We start from the raw sequence: 20167 nt of genomic DNA on the forward strand, positions 1-20167 counted from the left end.
CTTCACATGCTTTGGGGAGGATAGTTTAGCCCCAGGAAGGTTCTCCTTCTTTGCCTTGCAAATTTTTATGTAAATAAGTCATCCTTCCAAAAAGCTGGCCCAATAATTTATTTTAGGAATGGGAATATAGAAAATAAAAGTAGCCAGGAATAAGGTCTTGTTATCAAAAGAGATGCCTGATTATAGCACAAAAGTACATTTATTTGTAGGACTCTTTGTTGTACTTAGAAGATCAATGTTTTAATTTTTTTTTATTTTTCCAGGATTTTGAAGTTCTGCTTTAAAATAAAGCAAACAATTTTTCAATGTAGGAAAAATCAGCAATAAAGACATATGCATTTCACACCATTCTTCAAGGAAATAAATTTAACACCTCCCACTGGTATGAAATGTAGAAATATTTTCCCAATGTGAAGAAAATATTAAATATGTTTTAAAATATGTCACAATATGTGACCTTCTGGTTATCAGCAGGATTCAATTTGGCAAGGTCTCTCTATGTTCATAAACATGTTACCTGCACTCATTAAATAATTTATATTTTTATGTTACATTTCCAAAAATAAAAACTCCCAAAAATAAGAGTAACTCACTGAAAATATATTATTACTTTTCCCATTTGAAATACTTTAGTAAAACATTTTTAAGAAAACTGTTTTTGTGATGCCTTTTTTGAAGATAACATATAGAAACTATGTTTTTTAAAAATAAAAACACTTGGTCTTTCATAAGCAACTTTTATTTGTTTAAAAAGAAACAGCTTTTAATATTTTGTTTTAAAAATTACATGTCTCGTGTTGATTAGAACCTACATTTATATAGATTAATCTTGAGCAAAAAGTAAACCACTTGCACGTACTCTGAGGGCTGACTTTCATTACTAGACCCAGATGGAATAATTTAGATATTGACATAATAAAATAGGGTTTAAAAACAACTCCACATGATTCACAAAAGGTGAAGTTTTTCAACTTACTAAGTCAATTATAAAAAAGCCAGGACTTCATTATTTTTATTGTCCTTTGCTTTTACGATAGAGGCAAATTGATTAATATAAAACAAGTATAGAAAGGTATTTAATAATTTAAAAAATACCTTTTGGGTTATATCCAAGGGTCATTCAGTACAATCTACTCTATCTTCTAAATTTATATCTATATTTCTCATAATGAAAATTGATTATCAAAGTGATGACCATAAGCAGCACAATATTCTGAATTATCAGAAAAGGTTATACAATGTCCTCTATCATTGTGTTTACTAAGGCAGGAAAGAATACTAAGACTTTTGCAAATATATTCTACAACCACGTCTGAAATTTTACAAAGCCTCTGGTTAACCACAATATTTATTTTATTAGAATGGTATATTACCTAAGGATCCTAATTAAGCCAGATTTTATTAAACCCATTCTGCAGAGTACTTGAAAGATGAAATGCACAATCAAAATGGTAAAATATCCCTTACCTTTTGTTTTTGACCTTGGAAGAAAAGTAATTCTCATGAAAATCACAGCTAACATGATAGTTTATTATCCTTCCCTCCTTAATCTAAGAGGTTAGCATGAGATTCCACAATTATATTTTCTTCAAATAATGATGACTACAACATTTCGAAAAAAATCTGTGCCTTCTCACACTTCCCCAAAATACCACGGCCTTCATTTTAAACATTTAAGTGACTTAGCAGGCACACCTGTTCATTGAAGTGTTATCAGCATTGTTCTACAATATTAATTTATTCAGTCAATATCCATTAAAAAAAACTTCCACTTGCTTGACACTTTAGTAAATATTCACAAAGCAAGCTTAAGTAGAATCATATATGATCTCTTGTCTCATGGAGGAAAACAGATGCCCATCAATGAACAATGCAAAAACAATTATACAACTACAACTCTGACAATGGCGACATTGTCAGAGTTTCAGTGCTAAAAACTCTGTTACAGGAAGATTTGACCTAGCCAGGAAGTCCAGTAAGACCTCCCTAAAAAACAGTATATAAGATTTAGCTGAGAGATGAGTAGAGGCTAACTTGACTAGGAGGGAAAGTAAAAGCATTCTTGGTAGAGATAATTGGATATGCAAAATCCTCATGGTAGAAGGGAACATAGGTAATCAAGGAATTGAAAGAAATCCTAGGTGGTGGCTCCAGGGAAGAATCTAAGGAAGAGAGAGTGAGAGAAGACCTGGAGAGGTTGATAGATTTCATATTATTTACAATCACAAGTCATTTTATCCCTCTATCCTGAGGTTCTCTAATGAAAGGTCATCCATTTAAGAGAAATGGAAAGCTGTTGAAGGGTTTTAAACAGCAAGTGCAGATTATATGAGCAAATCAACATTTCAAAAATATCCTCCCGCTATAGGGTGGAGAATGAACAACAAGCCTCATGCCATTTCCCTCATTGCCTTCCTAAATTTACAGTTCTCTGGAGGCCTCTCAGCTGTAAGAAGCACCGAGAATTTCAGTAACATCTCTCGTTAAATCTGAGAGATCTACTTCTACTGAAAGGTTGGGGTATTATCGGAGACGCAATGACATCAAGACACTTTCCTCACTGCCTGTAGTTCATGCCCTAGAAGGCTCACTTCTGTCATCTTCTCCATAGTCTGACTTAAGACATCATTTCAAAGCTCAACCTATTTCTAGCACAAATTTCTTCTTGTAACCTTGCCCTCTACTATAATTCAAATGTCCATATCCTCCTCCTTTCTTCATGAATATCCTTTGTTCTCTCCTATTTATAAGAATTTAGATCCATATAATCGTGTGGCTTTCACTCCCAATTGTGCCTTTCACCATACCTAGGATGCTGATACATTTAACAGAATTTATTTTATTTGCTTTATGCTTATGTCTGTGCTACACTGTTGGTCTCAGACCATAAGCTCCTAGAGGGAAGGGAACATGAAACATGGAGAATTTTTGGTGGTGTAAAATTAAAAGCTTGGAAAATGATTTTTAAGATAATATGCTATTTAAATATGGGTAATATCATGTATGTTATTGCCTATATATTTTTAGAAGGACAAAATTGTCACCATTTATTATATATCTCAACTTTACAATTTTCTTCTTGATAATATCTGTGTGTTCTTACTATTTTTTTTCTATAGCAGAAATTTATTGTTTCAGATTTTCATGGCTTTTTCTATAACAACAATGGCATCCTCAATGGTGTAATCCTTCTAGACTTTCATAAAGTTCTCTCTATTGGGGTTCTCTTCTATAGCATTGATAATCCTTCCCACAGAATACCATGTGTATTGAGCCTGAAAGGTCCTTATGATCCCCTGATCTAGAGACTGAATTACAGACATTGTGTTTGGGGGCAAATAGACCACTTCAACACAATTAGTGTTAAACTAATGGGGTTCTGGGTGGCCAGGGGCATTGTCTAATATAAAACAAATATTTTTTTAAATAAAAAGGATTTAAAAAATTTAAAAGGCAGTGCCTAGGGTGCCTGAGTGGTTCAATGGCTTGAGTGTCCAACTCTTGGTTCTGGCTCAGATCATGATCTCAGGGTCATGGGATTGAGCTCCCTGTTGGGCTCCATGCTCAGTGGGGAGTCTGCTTGAGATTCTCTCTCTCTCCCTCTGCCCCTCCCCCTGTTCATACTCTCTCTTGTTCAAATAAATTAATTAATTAATTTAAAAAAAAAAAGGTAGTCCCCTACTGGCAAGGTACCTCCGCATTTCAGGAACAAAGCATCAATGGAACCAATCCAGAAAAAGGGTTCTCACTGTTCAGGCCACTATTTTCTTCTTAATTGATCATGTTTGTCCAGGCCCAGATAAAAGATGAACTTCCTCTCTTTTATCTCATTTGTGATCGACAACTTTACAGCCTATAGTTTAATTATGCTGCAGTAACAAACAACCTCCAAATTTTGGTTCTTGTTCATGTTTAATGTAGCTGGGTCAGAGGTCTTTGGTCCAAATAACCAGGCTAATGAATGTTCTAACAATTTTTGACAGTCCCATATCATCTCCAGTCTTAAAGGTTTGCTATGGCAAAAATTCCATTGATTAACATTAATAGCGTCTATCATTTAGTATGTTCTGATGACATCATTTATCTAGTAGCTAGGATACAATAATTACCTTTTTACTCTATTTAAAAAATTATTTGGCAACAGAAGTATGTTCTGTTTTTTAAAAATAGCAATTCCTTCTCTATATAACTGCTATATTCTATAATTCTATAATTTTTGTCCTTTTGATAATTAAAATTGTTAGTGCTTTCACTTCAATCCTTACAGGGAAAAAGCTTTTAAATTAGTTACCTTTTGTAAGTGATAATATTAATATTCTTACATTACAGTTGAGAAGTCTGCTTATAAGGTTTTGAAAGACTAATCAGTTTTACCAAGAGCTTACGGCTTAGGCTTGAACCCAAGCCTATTAAATGTTTAATTAGTAAATGATATAGGTTCTTTAGTTTAAATTTTAATCTATCTTCTAAAGTTCAGATCAAGTTTCCTCTCTTTTATAAGGTTTCCAAAACCTTTAATCCCCAATGATCAATCTTTTCCTTCAGTTTTTCAAATGCTTGTCTATGTACACATTTTATGTATGCCAGCATATTTGCACTAAGTTTTATTAAACTGAACTCAACGCAATAGTAGGGTGAATATGTTAATTAAATTAATTATAAATTAAGTTCGTGTCTCTATTTCAGGCCTACATCTCTTTGCTGACTTATTGTACAAAGGCTGTCATTCTTGTTTTCAGTAAGGATTCAATTCTCTCTAGGATTACTTGCTGCAAGACCACCAGCCAAAGACTTCTATATATGACCCCCCTGTATGCACAGGCACAATCATTAGGACATAGACACATTAACAACAATATACTCTGTACCTTAACAGCATCTGAGTTCCAAGTGAGGTCTCAACATGAACACTGGGAAAATGGAACTGCAACACTGACTTGAGCTGCTAGTGCCTCTCTTCCAAGGATACTCACCCCAACTCCACTTTGGCCCACAGCCACCCATGTATTTGTTGTCACCAGGATTTGTCCACTGCTAGATTCATAAATTTAAATATCTCACTCTTTGAGCACAACCTCCTACCCATCCAGATCTCTTGCAGTTACTCTCCCTGCCCATGCTTGCCCATGTAAGTGATTGAAATGTCCAGATCCCAACCCCTCTCCTTTCCCCTATCAGTACCTTCCTATTTTCACTTTCTTCCCATCTGGCTTGGGAAGAAACCATCTCCCATGGTCCACTGTTTCCACCTGCATTAATTACGTGTATATGTCATAGGAAATGTTAACAGGTTCACAACTGAAATCATCTTTACTACCAAGACTCATTCCTCTTCCTACATTCTGGCATCACTATTCATTCTGTTGTCCTGGCCAGAAACTAAGTGCCATCCCTAAATATTCCCTCTCCCTCACTTCACACAGGGGAGTTTTACCCAGTTGATTCTATCTCCTAAATATCTTTCAAATCCATCTCTTCCTTCCTCCTGCTACTACCCCAGCTGAGCCCTGGATCATAACCTATGTGGATTGCTGCAACAGATTTTTAAGTGGTTTCCCTATTTTCAGTCTTGTCTCGCTTCAGGCAATTCTCCAGACTGCAGCAAGATTGACCTTTCAAAAATACAAATCTGATGATGTTAATTCCTATGCAAAACCCTACATGACTTCCCATTGCCCTTCCAATAAATTTGAAATTCTTTAACCTGGCTTGTGAGCCCTTTCAAGAGTTTGCACAGCTTACTTCACAGGCTTGTGTCCTAATCCATATCACCCACTTAATTTCCAGGCTTTAGTCTTATTGGACTTTCAGACTCTGCAAATTGCCACAATTTAAAAAAAAAAAAAATCCAGGGCCATACAATCTTCAGTTGTTTCTCGAGATGAAAACATTTCCTTTTTCCTGTCCTTTCCACCTTCAGGTCCCTAATTATTTCTCCTTCTTAAGATCCTAGAATAGTTTTGTTTCCTCTTTTGTGGGCCCTTAAGTCTGATTTAGAGGTCCCTCTCATATGTTTTAATGAACACTAAATCTCCCCAAGGACTTCACATGGAATTATATTTGCTGGTTTTCCTCATCACCCCCTACACAACTCACCCTGGAAGTGGTCCCAGCTGACTTGCCATGCATCTACTCCAATAAATTTTCCATTAAACCATCTTCATCTATTTTTGTATTTCTAGATGAAATTCCTTGTGCTACCTCCAAACCCATTTTCTGAAATAATGTTTAAAAAGTGCTTTAAATATTTTAGATCCCATAGGAAATATATAAATTTGGAAAGTATATATAAAGCTCATCTTTGAATTATACTGCTTCTGCAAAAATACTTGAATGACAGAATCATAAAATAAGGTAGAGTTCTCTCTTTCTCCAATTAAAAGTATCCAATTATGTTGTAAAATTGCAAGTGCTGTTAAGATACAAAATACTCATTTTGATAAGAAGGGGTTAATAGGATATTTTTAGACTAAGTTATAAAGTCACTTAGAAGGATGATATTTTAAGTTTCTGTTTTATTGTCAGTGACATCCATTTCAATTTTGCTTAGCTTACAAATTGAAACAAAAAGGAAAGTTTTTTTTTTTTCCTAATTGCTCACATTGCAAAGTTTGGAATACGAAAAATCAAGCTGTGTTCTCTCTGGTTCAATATCACCTCAAGTAATAAAGTTTCTGCAATTAGCACTTTACTGACAGTTTGGTTGATGATGCATGAGGCAGAATGGAAGCCAACTCACTCTTCCATAGCTGTAATATCATAGCATAGCTAAGGGAAGTGTAAATTTTGAAAGAAAAGCCAGCGGATATGTCTTGAAGACACCCAGGGAGCTAATATGCTGAATAAGGTGACATTTTTTATGTAGTTAACTTTTCTAAGTACATCCAAACCACAACTGCAACTCATGGTTATCAGCGTTTTATTCTTAGCAAATGGAGCTTGAATCTTTTGGGTTCTTATAACTTGGTAAATCTTTACAATATACATTTTATGACTTGTAATCTGTATATGACCTATAATATTTTCCAAATTAACCTGGATCAATTTAACTAAAATTAAAATATTTCCCAAAGTCTGTACCACCTCTATGAAACTGGGCCATTGCTAAACAAATTTGTTTCCTTTTCCACCCTTTCACGGAGACAAAAATAAATAAATAATAATAATCTATCTTTACAAAACCATTGCAGCAGAATATACGCTTAAATGTAAACTAGAAAGCTCTGTGAAAAGTAATTGAAAATTGACTATTCTTACTTGTTCTCCTGACCTAATCTTAAATCTACATACATTATCATAAGAACTATATGTAGAATTCACTCCAAAACATATGGCATAGTCCCTTAACCTTTCTCCAATGTGTTCTTACTTTAGATTAAACTTGTCCTTTGTTTATCTGTCCTAGCACTTTATAATAACAATTACCTTACTGCTAGTACAGGTGGTTCTAGAATTACATTTGACTTTCAACCTGTCCTCTCTTTCTTAACTAGATAACATTTGCAAAACTAGCTTTCACACTATAAAGCGGACTTTCATGCAAAGTGGAGCCATGATGAATTTGAAATATCACATGGAGGCGCTGCCTGCCAGTCAATGGCTCACTTGGCTCCTTTCAAGATTCATTTATGTTGCAATACCAAGCTTCACTGTTGCATAGTAATCCAGAGAGTATATTCTTCCTATAAAATGTAGAATTATATTCCTACCCATAAAAAAATTCTCCAAAATTAAGAAGATTTTTGTGGAAGAAGGTGGACATACTATGCTAAAGAACTTGGTGCAGTGCCCAGCATACCGGTCACAAGAAAGCCACTTTAAGTTGGTTTGGCAAGCTTTAGCACTTTGCTGTTCTAAGGTTCTTCAAACACAAGGGCCAATACGTTTTCTCCTTTTTAGCCAGAGAAATAAGTCAGGCTTAAAAAGCTGTGAAAAGTATTTGAAAATTGACTGTTTTTACTCATTCTTTGCTGATTTTTAATTTACATTCATTATCATAAGAAGTCTGTTTTATAATTCACTTCAAGATATTTACTCCAATAATTTAGCTCACTTCTCTGTCTTTGTCTAGTTATCATCACCATCTCTTCAAGAAGGCCTGTTAAATCACTTACCAATGCTATGTCCTACTGGGCAACACATATATCATAGTAGGAAAACGCTTACATTTGAAACTTCAATTTCTGTAAAATGAGACTGTGCACTGCTTTATCAATTTTTGAAAGTTCAAATTGCAAATAAAATCGTTTGACTTAGAAGAAGCTTTTCTTTTTTTTTTCCCCCCCGATCTCTACTAAATTTTTCATAAGGATACCACAGAAGGAATTATAAATAGAAGCTTAATTTTGATAACATTTTCCAAGACTTAGGTTTGGAGATTTTTTTTTTACATTATTTATTTATACAGGTATAGCATGCTTTAATATAAGACAATTTTTTGAAAAAAAAATTACTGAAAGTGAGGGAATTTCTCTATATCCATACACAACACTGAGTAATACTGAAGCAAAGATTTGGTGAATAACAGGTTTTCTACCTATTATATTTAAGCTACAAAAGTATTCTTATAATACTTTTACTTTCTAAGTCAATTAAAAATAGCTCTATAGTAGTGTTGCTTATCATCTGGGTCACTCAACTTACAGGTATTTTTTACATTACTCAATTACATTATGGAGTCTGGGTTCTGTACATTCCAATGGTTATATATAAAGCACTTGAAGTCTATTATTTTATAATAGGCAATACCTCGATGAATAATGAATTGGACTCATCTTTCTTATGTGACTTTAAAGGTCAAACTACACTACCTGCATTTTTTATCCTCTATGAATATTTCCATTTAAGAGTTTATTTAAAAGAATTTTTAAATCTTCTCATTATGTCTTAACAGCATGGTATCATACTCTACTTTTTGACTTCTCCATTTGATATGGAATAAAATTGCATCATATGGCCAAAGTACATTCACTTGAAGTCTTCAATTTAGAAACTTTCCAGAATCAAACTGAGTCAATCTATGCTTTAAAAGTCCCTCACAAAAAGAATCCTACATAAATTACTGTGTGTTTAAAGGTTTCTGATTTTAATCTAATAACCGAAATATCAAAACTACATTTTAATTCAGGCATTGCGTATCACTAACAGGTGTTCTCATCAGATTTAGGAACCCTGCAGCAAGATTTATCGGTGTCAAAATGCTAAAATCCTAAATTTAGTGCAAGAATCCCTTTCAAATGGCATTTATATTTTGATATCTTAACCTACTTTGAATCCCCTGAGCATCTTGTCTATTTTTATTAGTAGATTTGGCTGATTTTTTTTAACTTTTCAAAGGCTCTTTAAATTATCTTAAAGTCATATATTTACCAGGAGAAAGCAGGTGTCTTTTTAGAGTGTAGATGCTTAAGTCGCTCATAAAATTAATTTCCTCAGGTTGGAAGAAGTTTTTTAAACTCTAATTTGAAAACCCTAATCTGGCATTCTGAAAACACTGTATCAGCATTCAGATATAATAACAATGGAAACATAACAGCATAATAAATTTAATTTGCTCTAGTATAGCACAAGTATAGGGCATTTTTGCATAATAAACTCCAGAGTTTTTAGAGTCAATAGTGTCTCATTGCCACATATGCCTTGATGATGCTATCTTGCTCATCAATTCGGTTTCATTTCCTGCTAACACCTGTATACTATGGCCTATGTTCTAGACAGACAGAGGTACTTAACATTCGATGGATGAACTCAATAAATGTTTTTATTTATTTATTTTAAATAAACAGCTTATAAAATAAACAAATAAATTTAAAATTGAGATTGTCCCAGAAACTGGAATGTATTTTTTTTCCATACCCATAGCATTGGAGGTTTTCTTACTTTTATGTAATTAGAATGCAATATCATATATTGAACAATAAAATTATACTGTACATAATTTAATCTTTGGTGATTCAAAAGGCACTCTAAGCTATTACAGTTTCTCCGAGTCAACATTGGGTACTTTATAATTTTTTATTGCACTGGTAAAATATGGAGATATTGATTAATGGAGATTTCCACGAGATACAATGTTTTATAAATTGCTTTTACTATATCGTTTCTTAACATAGGAATGGTCAGAACACAGATAAACTCCTGGCATCTCATTTTAATATTTCCAAAAATAAACTGAGCACTTTGCCCTTAAATCTCCTCCTTCGCCTTCCTTTTGACCCCAGTTTATATCTCCAAGTACCTAGTCTCCAAACCTCAAAATATCAGGGTCATCCTTATCTGCTTTTCTTTTCTCATTCTCTGAACCCAAATGGTTACCAAAACCTCTACCTGCTACCACTTAAAAGATACTTGCTCTATCTTTTTGATTGGATTGCCGACTGTCTCTCATCTAAGTTTACTTCAACTAGAAATAATAAGAGTTGAAAGTATTGCATGTGTAATACTTGCAGACTTTAGGCTAAATCCTGAACATTCATTATTTATTTAAATCTTTAAAGTAACTACAATTTTTATTCTCACTTCAGACAGGAGTCTATCAAGGGTTAGATAGTGTGGTAATTTGCCCAATTTCAGAGAGCTAGATATCGATAGAACAGGAAGCTGCTCTTAACTTTTATACTCTACTGCAATAACCATCAAACTGTGATTTTCTCATTCAGAGTAAAATCCTGACTTTCAGCAGGGTACCTAAATTCTTGAAAATTCTCCTTTCCCATCTCAACTCCCATTCTCCACTCCATGTATCTGATACACCTGTAGTAGAAACTTTTATCCAAATCCAGAAAATATCGCCAACTTACAGTGCTGTATTATTGCACAGGCTCTTCTTTCCACTTCCTTTTGCCAAAATTCTACTCATTTCTCAACACTCAGTTGAAATGTGAACTCCAGCATTGTAACCTCCAGACTTTAGAAGGCATAATTTAAGTGCTCACCAGAGAGGAGCATACACATAGCGACTTGCAAGCCAGACTTTCTGGGTTTGAAACCTCACTATAGTACCAACCAGTGTTTTGAACTTGGAAAAATATATATATATATGTATTATATATATACTATATATATAATATATATACACACACACACACACACTAATATGTACATATTAGTTTCCTCACATGTAAAATAAGGCCTAATATAGCACCAACTTCACAGGGTTGTCATTAACATTCAATCAATTAATATATGTAAAAAACATAGAATAGTACCTGACGCACTGTAAGCAATGTCTAAAGGTTTGCTGCTACTATTTATTCATTTCCACACCTCATTCCCAAAGTAGTTGGAAGGATATACAAAATTTACATGTGGTATAATAAGAAAATAAACCATGAATTATGAGTTCAATAAAAATTATAAACACATGGGAAAAGAAAGTGTAAAATAATATTTATATGTTCTTTAAGATAAGTCTTCTCAAGCACTTATAAAATTAAGAAACTATGAAAGAAAAGATTAATGCAATCAACTATATATAAATTTTAACTTTTTTTATACTAAAACAAAATTAAAATGCAAGTGACAAACCAGAAGTGTATATTTGCAACATATAATTCTAACACAAATAAAATAATAAGCAAAAATAATTAAACGCAAATAATACGAAATATCCAGTAAACATTTAAAATACATATTTAGGGCGCCTGGGTGGCTCAGTCATTAAGCATCTGCCTTCGGCTCAGGTCATGATCCCGGAGTCCCAGGATCGAGTCCCACATTGGGTTCCCTGCTCAGCGGGGAGTCTGCTTCTCCTTCTGCCCTTCACCTCACTTGTGCTCTCTCTCTCTCTCTCTCAAATAAATAAATAAAATCTTTAAAAATAAAAAATAAAAAAAATAAAATACATATTTAAGTGATAATATTGCCCCTTAAATGAGGTACATTTATAAAGATCATTATTAATTTTATTTTAGCAAGAGTTATAAAAGTGGTCAATCTTATTGTGTAAATCAGAATATTATTGAAGGATATATAGAGTCTACTAAACTTCTTGGAAATGGATATATATATTTTGTGTGTCTTATACACACACACACACACACACACACTCACACACCCCCTTCATACATTTGAATCAGGACGCTGACTGTTGCTACAATCTTGTGTAACTTCCCATTATTCTCCCCTCCCCCCAATCTCTTATTGTAGATCTGTCATGCTGTCTTTCTTGTCGTCATTTTAACACACACAATTCTATCTTTTCTCAGGGTCTTTATATTTGCTATTACCTTGTCAGAATTCTGTTCCTCTGGTTATTTGCAAAGCTCACTTCATTTCATTCAGGTACTTTATTCAACTCTCACTTTTTCAAAGATGTCATCCCTAAATACCCTATATAAAATAATACCCCTGTTATTCTTTATCTCCCTCTTCTGGTTCATTTTTGTTTGTGGCTGTTATTAGTAACTGGATATTAACGTTATCCAGTTGTTTATTTGTTCTCTGTTGCCTTTATTTGAATGTAAGTTTCATAAAGTAAAGACTGTGTTTTGGTCAGAGTTGAATCCTTATCACCTATAGCAATGTATGATACGTAGTAGGTGTTCAATGAATATTTGTTAATCAAGTGAGCAAATCCCCAGGCTTTCTTGCTTCCACTGACTGGAATCAAGAAAGAGCACCAAATACCCATACTCCCTACTAACCCATGCTTATAGACCTGTCACCATCTTGTGCCTTGAATCCACCAGAATTAATTTCTTTTGTCTTTCATCTTTACATAGTTTCCAAGGCATCTCTCACTTCCTAAATCCAAATCCCATAATGCTCTGTACACCCCACAGTCATACCCCTTTTTATACCTTTCCATCTTCAGATAGTCTTCCATTGTGTTCTCTGGAATTCACAGTTGATCCTTAGAAAAATTCCTTATACCTACAATCACTTTTCTATTGTTTAATTTGCTCTCTTTATCTAATGAAAACTTGGCTCTCTCCCAAAGGTTCTGGTTTCCCTGCAAATCTGTCAGATGATGGCTCTTTTTACTCCCACAAACTTTCCCTTATTGGAGCTGGTTTCGGGGTAGGTGCATTCTACTGTTCCTCATTGCCCCCTTCAAAGCAGCCTCTTTGTCCTCTTCCCCCAAATTTCCTATTTTTGAATTTCACGTCATCCAGTCCTGTCATCCAGTATCCCTCATTGTTACTTTGCCTTACATTCCTAGACCTATCTACCCTATTTGGTTCTTGAATTTCAGCTCCTGGCTCTTTTTCTCTTTTACACAAGCCCTGTTTTCAATTGCAATTTCAATATTTCAGGTAGGTCATTGTGGCACCCTAAATTCTCTGATCTTTGGATTCCATCTTCCAGTGATCTTGTACTCTGTCACGTTCATTATCATAAAGTACAACCCCTCCATAATTTCAGTTACCTATGTCCCTCTCTGATCACCATCTATCTTTTTTTTTTTTTTAAGTAATCAGCACACCCACCATGGGACTTGAACTAGCGACCCCAAGATCAAGAGTCGCATGCTCCACCAACTGAGCCAGGCAGGCACCCCTCTGATCACGATCTTTCTAATTTACTTTCTCTAGTTTCAAACACCAAATGCTCTGATCCCACTGGAAAATCTAATGAATTGATTCAACTAACTTTTTACTGCCATCTCCCTCCTCTACCTTATCCAACTTAAATTCCACGGGTAATTCTTACAATCACTTCCTGATATACACCCTTAACTGTCTGCCTGAGTTTTATTATTTTTACTTGTTTGGCAAGACAACAATTTGGTTAAATCCAGATCACTGTTCTCCATGCCTACAACCCTGCAGCTAAACTTATAAGGAAAAATACACAACCATCCTTACTCAACTCAATTTAAAATCATAACCACAAATCTAATGGTATCTCTTAATGCTAGTCAGGCAATCATGCAATTCCCAATTAATTAATTCCTCCACTCTCCTGTTTCAATTTCAGATTTTCTCTTCCTTCTGTATACTTACAATACCTCCTCCCCTGTCTTTACCCTCAGCTGATAACTATACATCCAATTTCATGAAGAAAACTGAAATGATAAAGAGAACATTAGGAGCGCCTGGGTGGTTCAGTCGGTTGAGTGTCTGACTCTTGATTAAGGCTCAGGTCATGATCTCTGGGTCATGGGATCCAGCCCCAAGTCGGGCTCCATGCTCAGCCCGGAGTCAGCTTGGGATTCTCTCTTTCCCTCTCCCTCTGTCCCTTCCCCAACTTGCGCTAAATAAATAAATAAATAAATAAATAAATAAATAAATAAAATCTTTAAAAAAAGAGAGAGAGAGAAAACATCATAGATTCCACATCTACCCACTTACCATATATGAACCCACATTCTCTGCTTCTCATCTTGTTGCCAGGGGAGAATTCTCTGTACCACAATCTAAAGCCAATTCCTCCACATATATTCTAGATTCCAGCAGCTCCTATTTATCCAAAAACCTTTCCCAGCAATGCCCCTTCTCTGTTGCAACATCATTTCCCCCATCTCTACTGGATCATTGTCATCAGCATACAAACAATCGATTAGCTGTCCTCCAATGTGGCTACATTTTTCCTCTTCCATTTCCACTACTCTGGTCTATGCTCCATTATCTTTTTCCTAAATTACTGTAATGGCCTCCTCTCTGGTCTCCCAGCACCCACCTGTTCCTTGTCCCCAGTATGATCTATTCTCAACATACAAGTCAGAGAAAACCTTTTTTTTTTTTTTTTGAAAGATTCTATTTATTTATTTGACAGAGAGAGACAGCGAGAGCAGGAACACAAGCAGGGGGAGCGGGAGAGGGAGAAGCGGGCCTCCTGCCGAGCAGGGAGCCCGACGCAGGACTCGATCCCAGGACCCCGGGACCACGACCTGAGCCGAAGGCAGACGCTCAACGACTGAGCCACCCAGGCGCCCCAGAGAAAACCTTTTAAACAGAAGTCAGGTCATGTGCCTCCTCTTTTAACACCCTTCTTGGATCCCCATGTCACTTGAAGTAAACTCTCAAGTCCTCATCTGTCCTACAAGATCTTACATAATATACATCTTTTTCTGCCCAAGAAACTCTCTGACCATCTTGTTACTGCTCTCCTCATCCACTGCTCTGCTCCAGCCACAAGTTTATTGCTCTTCCTTCCACATATCTGTTTCTTTCCCTTATTAGGGCTTTCCCACTTTTTATTCCCATGCTGGAAGTGATCTACCAATGGTTAACTTCCCCAGCTCATTCAAGTCTTAGTCCAAGTGTCACTTTTTCAATGAGTTCTGCCTTAATCATTTTATTTAGAATGGTAATCCACATTCCTACTCCTTACACTTCTAAGCTACTTATCCTGCTCTGCTTTTGCTTTTTTCCATAAGCTGGTTACTTTGTAACACATTGTATAATTTACTTTTTACTATTTATATTTTTAAATTGCCTGTATCCACCATTAAATTTTAAGCTGCAGAAGGGCAAGATCTTTGACTTTCTTGTTCACTAATGAATCACACACACACACACACACACACACACACACACACACACAAAGATTAAGAAATGAAAATGAAACAAAAAAGCCCTAAAATAATTATTAGCCAGATAGCGACCATCAATTAATACTTTTTAATTGAGGGGAGCCTGGGTAGCTCAGCCGGTTAAGCGTCTGCTTTCCCCTCAGGTCATGATCCTGGGGTTCTGGGATCAAGCCCTGCATCAGGCTCCCTGCTCAGTGGGGAGTCTGCTTCTCCCTCTGCCTCTTCTTGTGCTCTCTCTCCCTCTTTGTCAAATAAATAAAATCTTTAAAAAAATACTTATTAATTGAGGAGTGCCTGGGTGGCTCAGTCAGTTAAGTGTCTGCCTTTGGCTCAGGTCATGATCCCAGGGTCCTGGGATTGAGCCTTGCATCGGGCTTCCCGCTCAGTGGGGAGTCTCCTTCTCCCCTCTCCTTTTGCTCCTCCCCACCCCAGCTCAAGCTCTCTCTCTCTCTCTCTGTCGCTCTCTCTCTCTCAGCTCTCTCTCATGAGTGTTCTCTCAAATAAATAAATAAAATCTTTAAAAAATACTTTTTAATTGAAAAAATGTATTTTTTGCTAATATATGTATATGGACATTTGGTGCATCTTTGTTTGAATAGGAAAAAACTGGAAAATATCAATAGTGGATTGGTTAAAGGAGGGTTTATTTATTATACGAATATAACGTCATTAAAGAAGATGACATGGAAAAAATTCCCAGACATACAAATTTTAAAAATAAAATAAAACATAGAATAAAATCCTGGTAACACATTAAAATTATACATTTATATTTCTATCTATAAATAGATCTAGAAAGACACACCAAAGTGGTTTGTAACCATGAATACAATTAGGCAGAATAGAAATTTGATAAGGTAAAGAGAATAGGGTGAACGTGGAATTTTTTATTAATTTTAAATTTTTTGAATTTTTAGACTGATACTTATCTTAAATTTCAATGTTTATAAAATTTATAGTTTTCAGGGGTGCCTGGGTAGCCCACGCGGTTAGGTTTCCTACTCTTGGTTTCAGCTCAGGTCGCCATCTTGGGGTCATGGGATCAAACCTTGTGTAGGGTTCTGTGCTCAGTGCAGAGTCTGCTTGGGACTGTCTCTTCCTCTCCCTCGCCCCCCCAAATAAATAAATCTTTAAAAAAATTTATAGTGTTCATAAATTTAAAAAATGAGAAAATTAGGGGAAAGAAAAAATAATATAGGAAAAGCAAGATGAAATCAGGAGTGAAATTAGTACCCAAATATGCATATGAAATTCTCTATATATTATAAATGCAGGTCATAAATTTTACTCTGATCTTTTCTGCCAACAATGACCAGTTAAGTCATGGTGTCAACATGATTAAAAACTATTTAGGAGATATACACAATTCCTGGAAAGAGTACCTGAAGAAAAGATTCTCTTTTGAATTTTTACCGAGTGATGTGTGAGCAGCAACTTTAACAATATCTTTATAGAAACTTCAGTGCATTTCCTACAGCTTTTTCTTTTTAAATGGAGACTCCCAAAGTATAGCTCAGTAATACCAGTCTTGTAGGTCTTGAGGGCTTGTAGGAGGAGGCTGGCCATGAGCCACCAAATAATGTGATCAAGAAACATGGCTCTGATTTCATCTTGTTTATTCCAAGAGCTATATTTAAGCAGGATGGAGAGGGAAATTGGGAAATGTTGGTCAAAGGGTACAAAGTTTCAGCTACATAAGATGAATAATTCTGGAGATCTAATGTACAGCATGGCGACTATAGTTAATGACACTGTATTATATACTTGAAATTTTCTATGAGGGTAGACCTTAAGTGTTCCCATCACATAAACATACACTAACAAAAAGAGCCACGTTTAGAGGGCCTTAACCTATGGTTCATTATTTTTTATTCCTTGGTCAACTATTTGAAAAAAAAATCTATATCAAACCAAGTTAATATGTTTCTTTACATTAGGGATTTCCTAGAGCCTTTAATATGCAAATATGCATTGTAAATCTTTCAGAGTGGGGTAGAAAATATTGTGTTTGTCAAGCAAAATTAAGTTTGGGACTCTATTTTTGAAAGAGCATCTCCCAGGGCTTTGGTTCCATGCAGCACACTTTAGCAAAGCAATATGAACAGATGGCCCCTCGTGGTAAGCGAGTCTCCACAAATAGGGTTTTGTTGTCATTGTTCTTTGTTTTCTTTCAATGAAGCTATTGCATGATAGCCCTTCTCTTGATCCTATATTTGATTATTAGCTCCATTATTATATTTTCTATTTTTGCTGAGTTAGACTTTTCTTTGCTAGTTTCTCTACCACTTGGGAAGTTTATCAAGAACAGTTTTTGTGGAACACCTGGGTGGCTCAGTCGGTTAAGCTTCTGCCTTCGGCTCAGGTCACGATCCCAAGGTCCTGGGATCTAGTCCCACATCGGACTCCTTGCTCAAGGGGAGCCTGCTTCTCCCTCTGCCTGCCGCGCCCCCTGCTTGTGCTCTCTCTCTCTCTCTGACAAATAAAATAAAATCTTAGAAAAAAGAATAGTTTTTGTTATTCAGTACCTAACATTGCCAGTGCCTAGCACAGTGTTTACTGAATATTTATTGAAAGAAAACCTAAAAGGATATGTTTGCAAGAAGAGCAAAAATCCGTGGAACATTATTTATAGGTCTAAGGTATTTTCCGTACTCTAAGGCTTTCTATGTATAGAGAGTCAAATGACACTTTTTTTTTTCCTGAAATTATACCAGCCCAATACCTCAATGATCCTGCTGGTCAGAAACTCTGATTGGCAGCTGTAAATTTATTTAATAATAGTTGGAAAAAATTAATAAATATAGTTTAAAACAAAATATTTTATAATATGAGATCTGACAAAATAAAATGTTTCATGATGGAGAAAAAGTTGAAAAACTAGTCCAACTCTCTTACTTAACAGAAGAGGAAATTAAGACCAATGGGGTGAAAGAGATTTGTCCACTATCCCAGGAATGCTTTAGAGCAGAATAGGTATTAAAATTCACACTTCCCGACTTCCATGCAGTGGGGTCTTTTCTTTTTTTTTCTTTTTCTTTTCTAGATCTGTCTGTTTTAGGTTTCATCATTTCTCTTTCTCCTTCTCTCACCATTTTTCTTTCATTTGCATAACATGTGACATTCCCTTGCACATATCAAGGACTCTCGCCATCTCAGAGCCGGGAGGCCCCATGAGTTGGCAGTTGGGGAAGCTGCATTTCTGCTCATTTATTGATGGGAAGCAGTGCTTCTGACAGAGCTGATTCACAGTGACGGGGCAGACTAGCTGAAAACCGGTAGGAGGACTTGGCAACAGCTCTGGGGCCAAACTGAGGCCACAGGCCATATGTCTGGCTCCTCTGTCATAAACAGACGATCAAGTGTACACATTCCCAGGTGTAATGTCACTGGGACCTTATTTGCAAACATATAAACGAATGACATTCAATTATGTTCAGAGGCAATGTTGTCGAAACCACCAAGGAAACAATTTACTGCTCTTACACAGTATGTGATTCGGAGTGCATTAGCGAGTTTTCACTGCTTAGCTGTGCAAGATGCATTTGGAGAGGTTCTTTTGCAGCCTGTTGTATAGCATGATACATACACTTAGATAACAGACATAGATATGATTCTGTTGAGGGTTATTACAGAATTGGCTCAGGTGAAAAAGAGTATATATATATATATATATATATATATACATATATATATGGCAGCTCATTTCATTGTAGTCAGTAGCCAATTAATTAAAGGAAGACAGGCAAGGTTTCTACAACTAGGGAAGTTATCTGCTAACACCAATCGGTGAAAATTTGATGAAAGACTTCAAATTTTGGCTCCATGTAATTCCATTCTTGCTAAAAGGCACCACATTTTCTATGGCAGAAAAAGAAGATCCCTACTTTATATAAAACGAGGTTATAGAACAAGCAATAATGTTTTTAACTTTATAAGAGGCCTCATAATATCCTTATAATATTCTTGGAACAAATGCCATAAAGCTTAAAGGGCTCATTCCTGGGTTTCCTTATTGACACTATTACTAGTGCTGATAGGAAACACCCAGAAAATTCAATCAGGGAGGTGAACTAGAGCTTCACACAACAAATAATGATAATGATGATGATGATGATGATGGTGGTGGTGATGATGTTCCTTTATATTAGCATTATGTTTTCAGGTATACATAAACATGAATTATGTCCTTTAATTTGTGTGTATTAAATGAAATACAGACTGGGCACAGTGGGGAGGCAGCTCTGAGGGAGCATATCATCATTGGAAGCCTTTTTATCATTTTCATTTCACAGATGACAAAACTGAGATTCAGAGATGTTAAATGAGTTATCCAAGATCATACCCCAACAGTACTAGAATCAAAAGCAGATACAGGGTGAATCTTCAAAATCCTAGGGCAGAGTGTTTTCTCACATGATACTATCTCTCCCATCAAGATCAAAGGTCTGTTTTGTAGCTGCCATTGTTGTAAGGGTCAGAAAAAGAAATAGAACAGGAGAGGCAGGAGGTAGCTGAATCACAGAAGTCTAAATCCCTGAAAGATATGCAGTGCTCAGATGACAGAAGAAAAATGAAGGGAATTCTCACCTAAGCAACAACTCGGATAAGAGTTGGAGAATGAATGCAGATTGACTGATTTAATTAATATTAAGCACTAATAGACACCAACTGGTATTCTGGGTACATTGA

Source organism: Halichoerus grypus, chromosome 5 (genome assembly GCF_964656455.1).
Source record: "Halichoerus grypus chromosome 5, mHalGry1.hap1.1, whole genome shotgun sequence".
Taxonomy (NCBI): domain Eukaryota; kingdom Metazoa; phylum Chordata; class Mammalia; order Carnivora; family Phocidae; genus Halichoerus; species Halichoerus grypus.